The 18,008-nt window shown below is 39.6% G+C and overlaps 1 protein-coding gene across 6 annotated transcripts in view; it reads right to left on the bottom strand.

Moving 5' to 3' along the window:
* The window catches only part of git1 (G protein-coupled receptor kinase interacting ArfGAP 1), a 216,182-nt gene that overhangs the window by 197,424 nt on the left and 750 nt on the right, over positions 1-18,008 (bottom strand). The gene's annotated exons all lie outside the window — the stretch shown is intronic.

Raw genomic sequence — 18,008 nt, 5'->3', positions numbered from 1 at the left:
TGTCTCAAGAGATAATGGGTAAGCGCCTGGAGGTGGTCAGTGGTTTGTGCAGCAGCGCCTGGAGTGGCTATAAAGGCCAATTCTAGAGTGACAGACTCTTCCACAGGTGCTGCAGATAAAATAGGGGATTAGATAGTGAGGGGAAAAGATAGGTGCTTCTGCAGCCACAAATGTGACTCCAGGATGGTATGCTGCTCCTTGGTGTCAGGGTCAAGGATACCCCTAAGCAACTACAGGACATGAATGGGGCAGGGTGAACAGCCACAGGTCATGGTCCATGACGGTACCAATGGCATGGGCAGAAGAGTTTTGGGAGCTAGGAGAGAGATTGAAAAGCAGGACCTCAAAAGCTAGCAATCTCGGAATTATTCCCAGTACCAGGTGCTAGTGAGTACAGAAATAGGAAGATACAGCTGAGGAATACATGTCTGGAGAGAGGGCTTTAGATTCCTGAGGCACTGGGACTGCTTTAGGGGTGATGGAACCTGTACAAGCCAGATGGGTTACACCTCAACGGGGCTGGGATCAACATCCTCACAGGGATGTTTGCTGGTGCTGTTCGGGAAGGTTTAAACGAGCTTGGCAGGCGGATGGGAACCCGAGAGTAGATTCCGAAAGGAGAGAAGAAAAGTTGGAAATGGTAGGCAGAAAATTAGTAAGTGTGTTTGGAAGGCAGAAGATACAAAGGCTAGAAAATAGACAAGGGAGTTTGGCAGTGCTAAATGGTGCACACTTCAATGCAAGATGTCTAGGGAATAAGGCAGATGACCGGAGAGCACTGTTTGACATGCATGTGATATTATTACTGAAACATGGCTGAAAGGAGGCAGGAATGGCAGCTCAACATTCTTGGATACAGTGTTTTCAGATGGGGGCGGGGGGAGATGATCACAAAATTGATTATAGAAACAATTATAGCAGTGAGGAGGGATGATATGGTAGAAGGATCATCAAATGAGGCTATATGGGTTGAAATGAAGAACAGAAAAGGGGCAATCACACTACCGGGAGTGTACGACAGACCCCCAAACAGTCTGAGGGAGATTGAACAAATATGTAGGCAAGTGCAAAAACAATAAGGCAGTAATAGTGGGGGATTTCAACTAACCTATTAACTGGAATAGAATTAGTATGAAAGACACAGAGGGAGCAAAATTCTTAAAATGCATTCAGGAGAACTTCTTTGGCCAGTACGTAGCAAGCCAAACAAGAGAACGGACAGTTCTGGACTTAGTTTTAGGGAATGAAGCTGGGAGGTGGAAGGGGCATCAGTTGGGCCGCAATTTGATGCAAACAATCATAATTGAGTTAGATTTAGGGTAGTTATGGAAGAAAACTATAGACCAGGACAAAAAGTTCTCAATTGGGGACAAGCTAATTTTACTAAGCTGAGATGTGATTGCGCTGAAGTGGACTGGAAACAGATACTTGAAGGTAAATCAGCGCCAGATCAGTGGGAGGCATTCAAGGAAGAGATAATGAGGGCGCAGAGCAAGTATGTTCCCTTAAAGAAAATGGTAGGACTAACAAATCTAGAGCTCCCTTGATGTCAAGGGCTTAAAAGGAGTGAATAGAGAGAAAAAGGAAAGCTTATGACAGATACTGACGGCTTAATACTGTAGAAAACCTAGAGTATAAAAAGTGTAGGGGCAAAATTGAAAAGGAAATTAGGAAAGCAAAGAGAGGGCATGAAAATATATTGACAAGTAATGTCAATGAAAACCCAAAGATTTTTATAAATACATAAAGAGCAAGAGGATAACTAAAGAAAGTGTAAGGCCTATTAGTAACCATAAGGGTAACCTGTCTGTGGAGGCGGACGACATTGGTACGGTTCTTAATGAATACTTTGCGTCTCTTTTCACAAAAGAGATGTACGATACAGACATTGCAATCAGCGAGGAGGAGTGTTAAATTAGATGAAGCTAACAGCGAGAGAGGAAGTATTAAGGGGTTTAGCATCTTTAAAAGTGGACAAATCCCCAGGCCTGGATGAAATGTATCCTAGGCTGTTAAGGGAAGCAAGAGAAGAAATAGCAGAGGCTCTGACCATCATTTTCCAATCCTCTCAGGCTATAGGCATGGTGCCAGAGGACTGGAAAACAGTAAACGTTGTACCATTGTTTAAAAAGGGAGAAAGGGACAGACCAGGTAATTACAAGTCAATCAGCCTAACCTCAGTGGTGGGAAAATTATTGGAAAAAATTCTGAGGGACAGGATAAATCTTCATTTAGAAAGACATGAATTAATCAAAGACAGTCAGCACAGATTTATTAAGATAAGGTCATGTCTGACTAGCACAAGTGAATTTTTTGAGGTAATAAGTAGGGCCAATGCAGTCTGTATGGATTTTAGCAAGGCTTTTAATAAGGTTCCACATGGCAGACTGATTACGAAAGTAAAGGCAGATGGGATCCAAGGCAAAGTGGCAAGTTAGATTCAAACTTGGCTCAGTGGCAGGAAGCAAAGGATAATGGTCATTGGGTGTTTTTGTGATTGGAAGGCTGTTGACAGTGATGTTCTACAGGGCTTAATACCAGGTCCCTTGCTTTTTGTGATATATATCAATGATTTGGACTTGAATGCAGGAGGTATGATTAAGAAGTTTGCAGATGATGCAAAAATTAGCTGTATGGTTGATAATGAAGAGGCAAGCTGTAGACGGCAGGAAGATATCAATGGAGTAGTCAGGTGGGTGGAACAGTTGCAAGGCTATCAAGGCAAGGGAATATACAATAAATGCAAGGAAACTGCGAAGTGTAGAGGAACAGTGGGACCTTGGAGTGCATGTCCGCTGATCCCTGAAGGTAGCTAAACAGGTAGATAAGGTGGTCTAGAAGGCATACGGGATACTTGCTTTTATCAGCCGAAGCACAGAAGAGATGAGTTTGGAGGTTATGCTGAAATTGTACAAAACACTGTTTAGGCCACAGCTGGAGTACTGCATGCAGATCTGGTCACCATAGGAAAGATGTGATTGCACTAGAGAGGGTACAGAGGAGATCTGAAGCACTTGCCTGGACTGCAGAATTTTGTTATGAAGAAAGAATGGGTAGGCCAGGGTTGTTTTCTTTGGAACTGAGGAGGTTGATTAAAGTGTATAAAATTATGAGGGATCTAGATAGAGTGGACAGGAATGCCCTATTCCCCTTGGTTGACCGTGTCCATAACCAGGGGGGAAAGATTCAGGGTAAAAGGTAGGAGGTTGAGGGGATTTCAGAAGCAATTTTTTCACCCAGAGGGTGGGAGGATCTGGACCTCACTACCAGAAATGGTGGTAGAGCAGAAACCCACATAACATTTAAAAAGTATTTGAAGTGCCATAACCTACAAGGCTACATCCAAGAGCAAGAAAGTGGGAATAGGCTCTATGGTTCCTTGTCAGCTGGCATTGACACAAATGGACTGAATTACCTACTTCTACGCTATAAATTTCAATGATTTCTATGACAGTGGAGTAACAGAGTTTTAGGAGCTCCCTATCCAACAGCACTGTGGTTATATCTATGCCACACAGACTGCAGCAGTTCAAAAAGGCAGCTCACCACCACTTTCTCAAGGACAATTAGAGATGGACAACAACTGCAAGCATTTCTAGCTACACCCACATCCTATGAATGAATAAATGAAAAAATTGGTGGAGAACAAATAGGATTCTGTTTTTATAAAAAAGGACATTGAATATAGGTATGAGACTTGTAAAACTCGGGACTCATTCAGTACAGCACAAATTACCACCAGTAAATGTAAAAGCTTTCAAATTTTTACAATTTAAGACAATAGTGAATTACATGGAGGACAACTATACCAGGGCTACTGGGAGTGGAGGTGTGGGCTGATTCTTGGGGTTGGGAACCCCCATCAGTACTTGGCAGGCAGGGTGGTCTGCACCCCTATGGACCATCTACCTTTCTTGTGCCACGACAGCCTTCTCTTTGCTAGATTTTCCATGCATCTCTCCCCCTCTCCTATTCTGCTGTAAGCATTTACACCTCCTCTGGACCCATCTTTTATTTCTTTACTTGTCACATACCACCACCCCATTTTGCCTTGCATCATCACTTTAGGAATGCAATTACTCTGGCCCTCCACCCTATCAGACATTTCCTTTTGTACTTTCCTCCCTAGCCTCCTCTTTTCCCAGAATGTGCAGAGTTAAAAACAGTCTCTTTTTCCCTTCGCAGATGCTGTCTCTGCCAAAATTTTCTATTTTATTTCAGATTTCTAGCATTCGCAGTAGAGGAATATTATTTCCAGTTGTTGGTGAATCACTAACAGGGTGGTGGGGAAATAGATTTAAGGTTTTCCACATAAGGTGCCACTGGAATATGGAACTCAGCAATACAAGTAACTACTGGATGACAGCATTTAAAAGGGAATTATATAAACATAAGTATAAAATATTAAACGGTAAACAATATAGCAGGAATCATGATCAGAGTAGATCATTCCATTGTGGAACTAGCACTGATACAGGTCTATAGACACTTTGCAAAGGAGTAAATAAGAACTGCTAAGTAGAACTGAGGGTGGGGGATAACCTTATCACTACAAATAAACATGTCACAATAAAATTGATAGTATTTTGGAAGTCATTTAAAAACTTCAAATGTGATAGGAATAGAATTTATACATATCATTGTATATTTGATAGAATTAACGATTCTGGATAAACCTTTGGTATTCTGTCTAGTCACACCACTTACTCACCATTATTCCAAGCCCAGACACATCCATCTAAATTGGCTTCTTCTAAATTCAGCCAAACTCTTGACAAAAACCATCAAGCAGTGACCCATTTAAAAATTACAGGAATGAAATGGGTTATGGAAATGTCACTACATGTTTATTTTAAGCAAGTTTAGCAAACTAGTGTCTTGGAATAAAACAGGGCTTGAATAAAGCAAATACTATTTCACTTGCACGCATCATGTTATTCCAGGTGACACTAACAAAATTAGAAATTTTGTCTGGGTAAGCTTCTGTAGAGTTTTGAAAGAGTAACCCAAGGTAAAATGAATGCTGATCTTTTTCCAAATTTAACAGAATACAGAAAGATTTTTTTGATCAATGTTCTCATTAAGCTAAAAAAATAATTGATCTGAATGTAACTGGCAGGTGTACTTAAAACAGATAAAGGTTAGCGTGTCAGCACCTCAGCAAAACTGAGGGTTCATTTACATCAACATGAAGTAGTTTCGCCTCATGCCAATGCTGCATTATAGTGCAAATGCAGCTGGATCCAGAGTCAGGGAGGTACCAGACAATAAAATGAAGCAAAGTGAGAATTCCTGAGGAGGGAATCACATACCACTTCACTTCTTGAGTTAGTTCTGGCCATAATATCTGATTTAGATTGCACAAATTCAAAGTCAAGGCAAAACTGAAACCAATCCTAAACAGGTAAAGTAAATGCACCCTTATTCTACTATAAGTTTGTTATGACCTTCTCCACAGGTCGCACCATATATTTTTTTTTCCCAGTTACCGATAGACTCTATTTTTATCCCAAAAATAAAACAAACACACTTTCTTTAACAACAAAATTCAGTTTATTATAAAACACGTATTAACCAATAATGAAGCAAAGCATTCACACACAAATGGAAATATGAAAGTTCCCTTTTTACCTTAGCCCCTCACACACGCATATACACTGGTTAACCAAAAGAGAGAGATTTATTCTTTCGAGCTCTATTACAAAAAAACAGACAAAAATACTTTAGTGAAATATTTGCTAATTCTTGAAGAAAAAATAAAGATATGAAAGCTGTCAGATGTCCGTTTTCGGTTTGGCATCCCAAATTCTTCCTAGAACAGTTCTTTTCAGGCAACGTTGAAGATCAGTTTGGGCAGGCTTTCCAGGAGAAATGCAGCAACAGGGGTTTCAGGTAGGCCTTGCAGGAGAAGTGCGGCAACAGTTTCAATCTGTTTCTTACACTTGCTTCTCAGCGCTTCTTAAAGAGAGGGGAAAAACTAGCAGGATTTTCAAAGAGCTGGAAAAGGCCAAGTTGGGGTTTGTTCTTGGCAGGTTTTCTCCAAGTGTCTTCAAAACAGTTCACACTCCTTTTCAAACCATTGTCTATACCTCAACTGCCTGTCCAAAGCGAAACCAAAAACATGCCAGGAGTCAAGCCACCTGACCCCTATAAATCTTACCTGCCACTTCTCTGTAAACATCTTCCCCAAATCAAAAAAGCCCCCTGCTGGTTATTTATCTGAAAACAGGTGCCTTCCAGTAACTAGCCAAGTCCAACAGACCTTCTGATTGTTAGTGTCTAATAAGTTCTGTTAATGGATGTTAAATACTTAGCAGCTGAAGGTAATAGGGTGAACAGGCGTTGGGTGCTGATTAGTTAATTGTACTCAAATTTATCTATAAAGACCCAGCCAGCACAGGCTGGGTGTTATTAGTAGAGAGGTAAGCTCTGTGGTAAACAAATGACCTCTTTTTAAAAAAAGTCCAGCATTTATGGAATCCTTTTTTCAGTTTGAAAACAGAAGTTCTCAAAAGTTAACAAAAAAAAAATAGAAGCACTCGTAACATATTGCATAGCAAGACAGACCGCTGGTACTGTAAAAGATCCACCAGCAATTTACAACAATTAGTCTTTCGTAATAAATCAAAGAAAATCCCCTGAAAGTAGACCTGCCAGCAATGTATTTCTTAATCTAAGCATGCCAGCAGGAAGGAAGAATCCTGTAACACAAGTCAGCATTACAGCCTTAAGGTACTGTAAAACATTCCTGGCGTGGAGTTTATTGGGCTGATTGTGCCATTGAAACTGGTATGGATTTGTTCCTCAGACTAAAGCAGCTGAGTGTATTAAGAGTTTTCCTGTGGTGTTTAAATACTGTGTGTGCATAATATCAAATTAAGATGCTGTACATTTATGAAGTAAGTGCAATAAATACAGCTGTTTCTTCAGCACACAACAGTCTGGCCCTGACACTGAAATTTCCAGTTTGAGTAGATTGAACGACAGTATAGAATTTATTACAGTGGGTTAATAGTTAGATTCAGGCACATTAGTCCTTGCAAGGGACTAAGTTAAAATACCAAGAACATTCAACAAAGGTTAAAGCAGCTCATAGGAATCAGTACATGATTATTGAAAGACTATTTAATAAAAACAAACTAACACCACACGACAAGCTTAGTTACCCTTATTTACACAGAACAAAACCAGAGCACTTATTATGTGGAACTTATTTCCTCCGCCCAGTCTAATTACTAGCACAAATCTACTGACCTGGAGAAACAGGGTCAGGCTCAAAATGTGAAAGCAAAAACTTTTTGAGGGAAGATTTGACAAAGTAAAGCAGGCTCTCATACAATATTACCACCATTATGTAAAATTGCTAACATAGCAGCATTAAATAACATTTCTTGTTCATTCATTGCAGTGGAGCACCAATCCAGAATCTCAGACCTCAATGTTTGTTTTGTGGCATTAACCACAATATTGGTCAAAAAAATTCTAAATGTAAGCATTCATCATTTTTAAAGCACTTATATTCCATGTGTCCATTAAGTTTGAAAGTTGCTTTGAGAAATATGTCCCCCATTGCAGCTAACAACCATCAAACCACAGAAAATAGAGCAAATTCAATGAATATGAACAGAGAATAAACTGTTTAAGTATTTTACTTCAGTGCCATTGTTTAAAATGAGTGTGTCTTGGCCATACATTGGATAAATAGAATACATTATCCCCAACACTGTACAGGAAAGGAGCTGCACCAAAGTTTGCTTTCACTTAACAGTGCAAAATTTGTTCAATCAACTGTAAAATCAATTTTCCAGCTGAAGCCCCACTTTCTGGGATCTAATCCATCCTGATAAACTTGTCCAACCTGATTGGTCTGACCCTTTAGGGACCAATCAGATGCCAGAACTATAGCTGGTTCCAGCACAGCAACAGTTTAACCAGCTTCCCTTCCCTGGCCTCAAGCTCCCACCACAGCCTCATTCTGACACTTTCCCACACACATTCACACAAAGCTCTGCTATCTTTTTTGGGGTATTTCTTTTAACTTACTCATACAAATTTTTTAATTTTATTTTAACAGCACTCAAAACACAAGTCAGAATAGGGCCTAGAAAAAAAGTCGTGGGACTCAGAACAGGTTCACAAAGGAAAATGGCTAGGGGATAGAAAGAGAGATGACAAAAAACACAGGAGCTGGAAGAGCATTGGAGAGAAAATAAAATGAGCAGGAAAGAGAGAAAAAAGGTGAGGAAAGTACTTATATCACCAACACAAATCCACCTCTTGGTCACCTATGGTCTTATTTCTAAAGTACTGTATATTATCCGTGGCTCAGTTGGTAACACTTTCGTCTCTGAATCACAAGATTCCAGGTTCAAGTCCCCATCCAGGATTTGAGCACAAAACTCATGGCTGACAGTCCCAATACAGTAGAGGGAGTGCTGCACTGTTGGAGGAGCTGTCTTTCAGATGAGGCAGTAAACCAATGCCCCATCTGCCTGTTTGGGTAGATGTAAAAGATCCCATGGCACTATTTTGAAGAGCAGGGGAGTTATCCCTGGTGTCCTGGCAAATATTTATCCCTCAATCAACATCATAAAACAGATTATCTGATTACTATAACATTGCTGTTTGTGGAAGCTTGCTGTGTACATATGGGCTGCCGCGTTTTCTACATTGCAGCAGTGACAACAGGAGAACATAAATATTCGGCCCCTCGAGCCTTCTCCACCATTCAATAAGATCACAACTGGTCTGACCGTGGCCTCAACGCTACTTTCCTGCCTGCCCCCCATAACTTTGGACTCTTTGGTAGAGCATAAATCTGTCTAACTCAGCCTTGAATATATTCAATGATCCAGTCTCCACTGCTCTCTATGGTAGAGAATTTAAAAGATTAATGACCCTCAGAATAAATTTCTCATCTCCATCTTAAATAGGAGATCCCTCATTCTGAAACTGTAGCCCCAAATTTTAGATTCCCCCACAAGGGTAGACATCCTCTCAGCATTCACCCTGTCAAGCCCCGTCAGAGTCTTGTGTTTCAATAAGGTCACCTCTCAATCTTCTAAAATCCAATCAATATACGCCCAAACTTTTTCTGCTTTTCATGGGGTGTGAATGTCGCTGGCAAGGCCAACATTTGTTCTCCATCCCCAATTGCTCTTGAGAAGGTGATGGTGACCTGCTCCACCTTTCCTCATAAGGCAACCCCTTCATCCCAGGAATCAACCTTGTGGTGAACTTTCTCTGAAGTGCCTCCAATGCAAGTATACCCCTCCTTAAATGAGACCAAAATTGTATGCAGTACTCTAGATGTGGTCTCATCAATGCCCTGTATAGTTGTAGCAAGACTTTCCTACTTTTAAACTCTATCCCCCTTGTAATAAAGGCCAATATTCCCATTTCCCTTCCAAATTACTTGTTGTACCTACGTACTGACCTTTTGATTCATGTGCGAGGAAACCCAGATCCCTCTGTACTGCAGCATTCTATAGCCTCCCTCGATGTAAATAATATTCTGCTTTTCTATTCCTCCTACCAAAGTGGATAACCACAAATTTTCCCACACTATACTCTGCCAGATTTTTGCTCACTTAACCTATCTACATCTCTTTGCAGACACTGTGCCCTCCTCACAACTTGCTTTCCTACCTATCTTTGTATTGTCAGCAAATTTGGCTACAACACACTCTGTCTCTTCATACAAGTCATTAATATAGATTCTAAATAGTTGAGGCCCCAGCACTGATCCCTGTTTGCCAACCTGAAAATGACCCATTTACCACAACTCTGTTTCCTGTTAGCCAATCCTTTATCCATGCCAATAGAATGCCCCCAACACCATGTGCTCTTATCTTGTGCAGAACCTTTTAACTGGCACGTTTTTGAATGCCTTTTGGAAATACAAATATACTACATCTGCAAGTTCCCCTTTAACCACCCTGCTTGTTACATCCTCAAAGAACTAAAGTTTGTCAAACAATTTCCCTTTCATAAAACCATGCTCACTTTGTTTTATTGTATTATGATTTTCTAAATACCCTGCTACTACTTCCTTAATAATGGATTCCAGCATTTTCCTAATGACAGATTTAGGCTAACTGGCCTATAGCTTCCTGCTTTCTGTCTCCCTCCTTTCTTGAATAGGGGTGTCACATTTGCAGTTTTCCAATTCGCTAAGACCTTTCCAGAATCTCAGGAATTTTGGAAGATTCAGCCAATGCATCCATATCTCAGCAGCCACTTCATTTAAGACCCTAGAACGCAGGCCATTAGGTCCAGGGTACTTGTGAGCCTTTAGCCCCATTAGTTTCCCTAGCACTTTTTCTCTAGTGATAGTTATTGTTTCAAGTTCCTCCCTCCCTTTTGCCCCTTGTTTTTCTATTATTCTTATGGTGCTTTTGAACACTTGTTCAAAGTTTCCCATTATTAATTTCCCAGTCTCACCCAGCAAGGGACCAATGCTCACTTTAGTTACTCGCTTCCTTTTTATATATTTGTAGAAGCTCTTACTATCTGTTTTTATATCTCTTTACTGTCATTCGAATTTCTCTCTTTTTTGGTCATCTTTTGCTTGTTTCCAAAATATTTCCAATCTTCTGGTCTACGACTAAGCTTCACAGCATTGTATCCCTTCTCTTTCAATTTGATACCATCCTTAACTTCCTTAGTCAGCCACGAATGGTTCATCTTTCTCAGAGTCTTTCTTTCTCAAATGGTACATATCTTTGTTGGGAGTTACAAAATATCTCCTTAAATGTCTACCACAGCTATCTACCATCTTACATATTAACCTATTTTCCCATACTACTTTAGCAAACTCTGTCTTCATGCCTTTTTAATTGCCTTTATTTAAGTTTAAGACACCAGATTCACACCCAAGTTTCTCACCCTCAAACTGAATGTGAAATTCTATGATGTTATGATCACTCTTGCCTAGAGGATCCTTCAATGAGGTCATTATTTAATCCTGTCTTATTACACGTTACTAGGTCTAAAATAACCTGTTCCCTGGTTGGTTTCACAACGTATTGTTCTAAGAAACTGTCCCAAATACACTATGAATTCGTCTTCAAGGCTACCTTTGCCAATTTGATTTGTCCAATCTATAAGATTAAAATCGCCCTCAATTATTGCCAGGCCCTCCTTATAAGCCCCCTCTCCCTATTATTTCTTGATTTATACTGTCCTACAATGTAGCTGTTAGGGAACTTATAAACGACTCTGACATTTTTCCCCATTTATTTATCATCTCCACCCAAACTAATTCTACATCTTGATCTTCCGAGCCAAGATCATGTTTCACAACTATACTGATCTCATCTTTTATTAACAAAACTACCCCCAGCTCTGACTCCTTTCTTCCTATACTTTCGAAATGTTAAATACCCTTGAATATTCAGTTCTTAGCCTTGGGCACCTTGCAACCATGTCTCTGTAATGGATATTAGATTTATTTCTATGTGTGCCATCAATTCATCTTTCTTATTATGAATGTTGCGTGCATTTGGATAAAGAGCCTTTAATTCTGTCTTTTCACCATTTTCCCCTACTCTGACCCTATTTGACGGTGCACTCATGTTTGTACACTCTATCCCTTCCTGTCATACTGATTATTACCCATATCGCTACGCTGTACCATTACCTTGTCCACTCTCTTAAACTTTCTAAATTTCCCCTCACCTGAACCCTCCTCCTGACTATTTAGCTTAAAGCCCTCTCTGCAGCTCTAATTATTTGATTCACCAGAACACTGGTCCCAACACGGTTCAAGTGAAGCCCATCCTAATGGAACAGCTCCCTCTCCCCAGTACTGGTGCCAGTGCCCCATGAATTGAAAGCCATTTCTCCCACACCTATCTTTGAGCCACACATTCAACTCTCTGATCTTATTTCATTTGTTCAGTGGTGTCATCATCTTCCCAGAAGGTTGACTGCCATGGATCTCCACCGTACACATTCCACGTAGGTCAACACATGCAGTTCATTATATCCATCATCAGTCTCCCTTTGCTTTCCTCTCCTGCATTTTCTGCTGATCTTTCCTTCCAATAACTGTCTCAGTCTACCTTTTGCTCGAACGATGTGACTGAAATACTGCATCTTTCTCTTTGATGTTATGCACTACTTTCCCTTTTCTCCAGCCATTTCTAGCACTTCCTCATTAGTCTCTGTTTGTGTAGGATATGCGGAACACATTTACCCTATGCTAATTTGCTTGTGGCTCAGGTAGTAATCCAGAGATTACCACCTTTGTGGTTCTGCTTTTCAAATTTAGCCCCTAGCTGCTCATATTCCCCAAGTAGAACCTGTCTCTTAGTCCTATGTCGTTGGTACCCACATGGACCAGGAGAATTGGATCCTTCCCCTCCCACTCCAAGTTAACCTCCAGCCCTGAGATGTCGTCCTTAACCCTGGCACCAAGCAGGCAACACAGCCTTTATAAAAAGATACCAGGGGACATGGGAATAGTGCTGGAAAATGGCACTGAGGTATATCAGCCATGATCCAGTTGAATGGCGGAGCAGGCTCGAGGGACCAAATGACCTACATTTGCTCCTATTTCTTATGTCCCTTCAGGACTCATACTCTTGACTGCAGAGAACAATATCTATCCCCCTAATTCTAGTCAACAACATTCCCTTTTACTCCCCCAACTTGAATGGCCCCCTGTACCTCGGTGCTGTGGTCAGTTTGCCCATCCTTCCCGCATTCCCTGCTCTCGTCCACACAGGCTATAAGAACCTCATACCTGTTGAACAAGTGCAAGGGCTTAGGCTCCTCCAGTGTTACCTTCTGGATTCCCAGACCTGCCTCACTCAGTTACACCTTCCCTGACCTAGGACCAAATTTGAAGTACTTAACGTAAGGGGTGTGATTGCCTCCTGGAACAAAGTGTCCAGGTAACTTTCTCCCTCCTTAATGTATTACACTTCAAAAGTACTTCATTGGCTGCAAAGCTCTTTGAGACGTTCGGTGGTTGTGAAAGATGCTATATGAATGCAAGTCTTTTTCTTTCTTGCTCACCAGCCTCAATTCCAACCTACATAAACACCAATATATCCAGAATTTCACTGCCCACTTCATTTTTTGTTTACTATTTCCTGCTCTCCCATCATCCTTGTTCACATTGACTCTCCATCCTCTAATACATTGATTTCAAAACGCTTGTCCTCATTTACAAATTCCTCATCCACCTCACCCTATCCTACCTCCACAATCTCTTCCAATCCATATCCCAATTTGTTTCTTCCACTCTTTGCCTAGAAGACTTGGCTGGCTTCCTCCTCCTCAGTTTCACCACAGATGGTGAAACCTTCAGTCATCACTTCCCAGCACACTTGGATTCAGTTCCTAAACACATCTGTTGTGTGCATTTCTATCTTCAAAAGCTTCAAAACAGCCCTTTTCGACCACACCTTTAATCCACACCACCAGCTTCTCTCACAGCCTCCTTGGTGTTAGATTTCTTGCCACCTTCCCCCACCCAGCCTTTATGAAGCATCTTACAACGTTTTGCTAAATCAAAGATGCCATGTAAAAGCAAGTTTCTGTTTTGAGGACCTAACTCCTCCTAACTCTAAAAATACTTCTGGCTAAAAAGTAACAAATATCACCAGACCCAGATGGTATGCATCTCAAAACACTAGAATTATATCAGGAATGAGAAGTTGTAGTTATAAAGGCGTGAAAAGTTGATATTAATCTTAGCTCCAGGGAAAACTAAGGGGGCTCCAATACAGGTTTTTAAAATTAGGTTTAACAGTGAAAGACTGTTTCCACTAGTTGAAGAATTTGGTAACAAGTGAGCAATATTAGAATGATAAAGGGTATATTAGAAAAAAATTTACTGAGGGAGAATAGGTAATTTATTAATATCCTGATTGCAGCACAGCAAATCTAGTTACATTTTACAAGGAGAAAAATAGGAGTACCACCAAAATTTCAGTTCTGATGTCCAAACAGCTCCGAAAATCTTAACTCCAAAATCTGCATCTGTTGTATGTCGCTACATCCAGAATCTTAAAACCATCAAATTACAAGTGACTGCAACCAACACCTCAAACTTCCAGTACTGTTGAGAATCAGAATTTGTTTTAATCTCCCCAACAACTTGGAAAAACTAGGTTACCAAACAACACAATAGTGTTTGAATGGTTAAACATCTGATAGATCCAGAATATTTCCACTTTTATCAGCAAGTGTTGTATCACATGGAAATGAGAGTTTCAGGTATATTGGTTGCTGGGATTTAGAAACTACATTCCAAAATTTATGATAAAAGCATCTCTGCCCATTGATCAATAATAGTTGAACTGGTAAATAGACTGCCAGAATAGCATAGAGCATTAAGTCTAAAAGCTGAAAATGTGGATTTCACTTTTCCTGTAGAACACTGACAAATATATTTCAGAAAAATATTCTTCCAACCCATCCCACACAGTAATCAGACATTGGATTAGTCAGGCATGTCTGAATAAATTATAAATTTTCACACTCCTTCAGTTGATGAATATTCAAGGTTTAAAAATACTCAGGTTCAACCCTGTAAATGAATGGCTTAGAAATCAAGAAGGGGGAAAACAAATTACTTCATGGGTGAACACGACTCGGACGATTTTTCCTTTCTCACTGATGCAACAAATTAATTAGGGAGAAATTTTAAAATATCCATGTAAACTATAATATTCACACTCAGACTGTCACTGGAATTGGAAAAACAAAAGCAACAACAACTTGCATTTATATAGCGCCTTTAATGTAGTAGAGCATCCCAAAGCAATTCACAGGTGCATGATCAAACAATATTAGAGATATATGGGCAGATGAACAAAAGCTTGGTCAAAGGGGCAGATTTTGAGAGTTGGAGAGGCAGAAAGGTTTAAGTAGAAAAACTTTCGCCAAAAAATAAACTAACATTACAAACTGAACTAATATTGTTCAAAACAAACCGGAGCAATTAGTTCATTTTCAAACATCCATCAGTTGGGGAAATATTCTCAAAGCGTTGTCAAATGTTGAAAATCTTCTTTAAATACAGATCTTTATGATGTCCTAGGGAAAAAATTGTTTCTTTAAAGCTCCTAATAGCTAAGTAAATGTGCCACATTGTGTGGTTATCTGTCAGTCAAGGCACCATTGAGGCAGAACACTTGTGTCTTTGGCTACAGACGGAATGAAAAATTATAGCCAGCGTTCCACCTCATGATTGTTATGAAGACAGATCGAGAAAGGCGATTGCCAGAAGAACCAGAAGCGACATAAGGAAAAACTTTATGCAACGTATGGTTAGGATTTGGAATGCATTACTTGATAGGGTGGGGGATACAGATTCCATAGTAGCCTTCAAAAGGGATCTTGGATTAATACTCGGAGAAAGAAATTGCAGGAATATAAGGAAAGGCAGGAGTGTGGGACTAACTGAATCCCTCTACAAGACAGCTGACAAAGACTCGATCGGCCAAATGGCTTCCTTTATTGCTATACTATTTTATGATTCAATGAAAAGGAAGATAATTCAACACGTTTTAAATTATCCATCAAGATTCTGTAATGCACTCGACTATGACGTCCAATTATAGTTCCTAAATAATTTCAGAGCTCCTCCACTGCCAGACCCACAAGTTCAATCCCTATATTAAATCTCTCGTTTTGTGAAGAACTTCTTGGCAAAAGTCCTACATTTGCATTTTGCTAGTGCAAACCCGCATCCTGTATCATGGTCTAGTTTAAAGTTGTTTACAGATCTACCTTTTAAAAAAAAATAAAGATCTGATGCACTTTCCTATAAACCTTAACAAGGATACATCTCAGTCAACTCATTTTGAGGCCGAAAATACTTCATAGTCAATGACATGTACTATATGAGTTCATATGAAAAATGACCACTTTTGTAAAACAGCAAAGGGAAAGTTAGAACAAAAACAACTTGCGTATAATGTAGAACACTGTGCCATAAACCACTGTTGAAGCACTGTCCATAAATTATTTTAAAAGTAGAGAGCTGCTTGAAAAGGGGAATGTTACAGGGTACGGGAGCAAATAAGTGAGAGTGGGTTTATGTAACAAGAGCACCGGGACAAACTTGATTGGCCAAGTAGCCTATGCTATAACAGTCTATGATTTTAGTATTCTTTGCAGAATGGTAGCATCCCTTTACACCCTTGACAAAGGTTTAAGCAAACAGTGAATTGATAGATCAATTTCTCAAGTATTTGAGAATTTGGATTTCATTTATTTTCTTGAAGATTGGGTTTACTTTCTCATATCATGGCTGCAACCAATAGACAACCATCATCTATTACTCATCTGAAAATGTTGCATGAGATCAGTCCTAAACTATAACCAAAAGTATTATTTACAAATTGGTTGTTCAGAAAGTAAATATATTTTAGTGATTTTGTGAAACAAACTTCAATACCTACAGGTCTCTCAGCTAGTGTAATCTGCTTACATTTTCCTCCTCAGTATCTATTGCAAACAGCCAGTCCATTGCAATGTGCTTTACAACTCAAAATCTGTTTGTATAGGTGTGCATTTATGTCTCTTGCTTAACACACACACATATGATCTCAGGGTACTCTTGGGGGAGACAATAGTTTGAATTTCTACAGAAGCTGTTGTTAGGTTTTGGTAAATTGGTCAATCTATATCAACCTCATCTGTTTGGCCTCAGACATTATCAATATTCCATTTAGAGATTTTTTTGAAAATTCACTTCTGTGCCAATTATCTGAAACCTTATTCAGCTGGTGGCACTAATAATGCAGTTAACTTGCATCCATAAAGGTGGCTTTCTCCCCCACTTTGAATTCAATCATGTAAATATTCTCACCGACCACCCAAAAGGCAGATGAATCACCACCATACTCATATAAACACTCAATAACTAACATGCAAAATGGAACATTTGGCAGCAGTATTCTTCCATCCTACCTGCATTAAAAACGCACATTTTTTAATTTGGAGAAGGAAAAAACAGCCTCAAGATGTACATTAATTTAATGTTTGGGGATAATAGAGAACTTGGTGTAACCCTTAATTAATCAAATTATACTTACAAAACATTGCTCTCGATTACCTGAGCCGAACAAATGTACTCACAGTAACTGTAAATATAGTTAAATGATTCACCATTCCTGTATACAAAGCTCTAAACAGTAGAAATTACATTACAATTGCCTTTTTATTAGAAATCTTGAGAGTTAACACCAAGAGCACTACCTCCGACTCTTCTCAAACCCACCATTTTACAACTGTATTAAGGGAGCTCCAGCAATACAAACTACGCACCCCCCCCCCCCCCCACCCCCACCCCCCGCAGTCTGACCCAAGCGCCCTGACAGAACCTTGGGCAGAAACATGTGCAATATGCTTATCACGAGTCCCTCTGCTTGACCCTAGATGAACGTAGTGCCTGGCAGGTAGACCTTTCGAGGGTCCATTTTACTTTTAAATACCAAATACGAACAGAGAAGATGTCATGCATAGTACTGATCAAGAAATAAATGTCTATATTTCCTTCACAGACTTAAAGGAAAGCAGGAACAATACCACTCAGTAGTTTGAAATATTGAAGTACAATGATGTGACAATATTTACCTCAAAATAGGTAAGCATTACAAATGAAACAAGAAAGCCAACAATACATTTTGCTGGCACTCTACAATATTGCATAAACTTCAAATTTTGAATTATAATTAAGATAACAAGTAAACATAAGATTCAATTGGTATAGACCCCTAATTACTGCAAACTTTTACTTTAAAAAAACAAGCACAGATTTCGCTCCCACAGATCTGATATATTCTAAATCAGATCTGATATCTCCTACATCAAACTTAAATCACAGCCCAGCTGGCAGATAACCAACTCGCATTTGTGCCTTAACTGTTATGTAACCCAATGAACATTGCAGATGAACGGAGTCTTATTTTCTTATAAAAACGAATATTGAGCACCCCACCTCAAATAAAAAGTCACTGAGAAATGCCTGACTCTATTAAAATACA

The sequence above is a fragment of the Heterodontus francisci genome, chromosome 30 (genome assembly GCF_036365525.1).
Source record: "Heterodontus francisci isolate sHetFra1 chromosome 30, sHetFra1.hap1, whole genome shotgun sequence".
NCBI classification, from domain to species: Eukaryota; Metazoa; Chordata; class Chondrichthyes; order Heterodontiformes; family Heterodontidae; genus Heterodontus; species Heterodontus francisci.
This window is presented reverse-complemented; position numbering and strand designations above follow the sequence as displayed.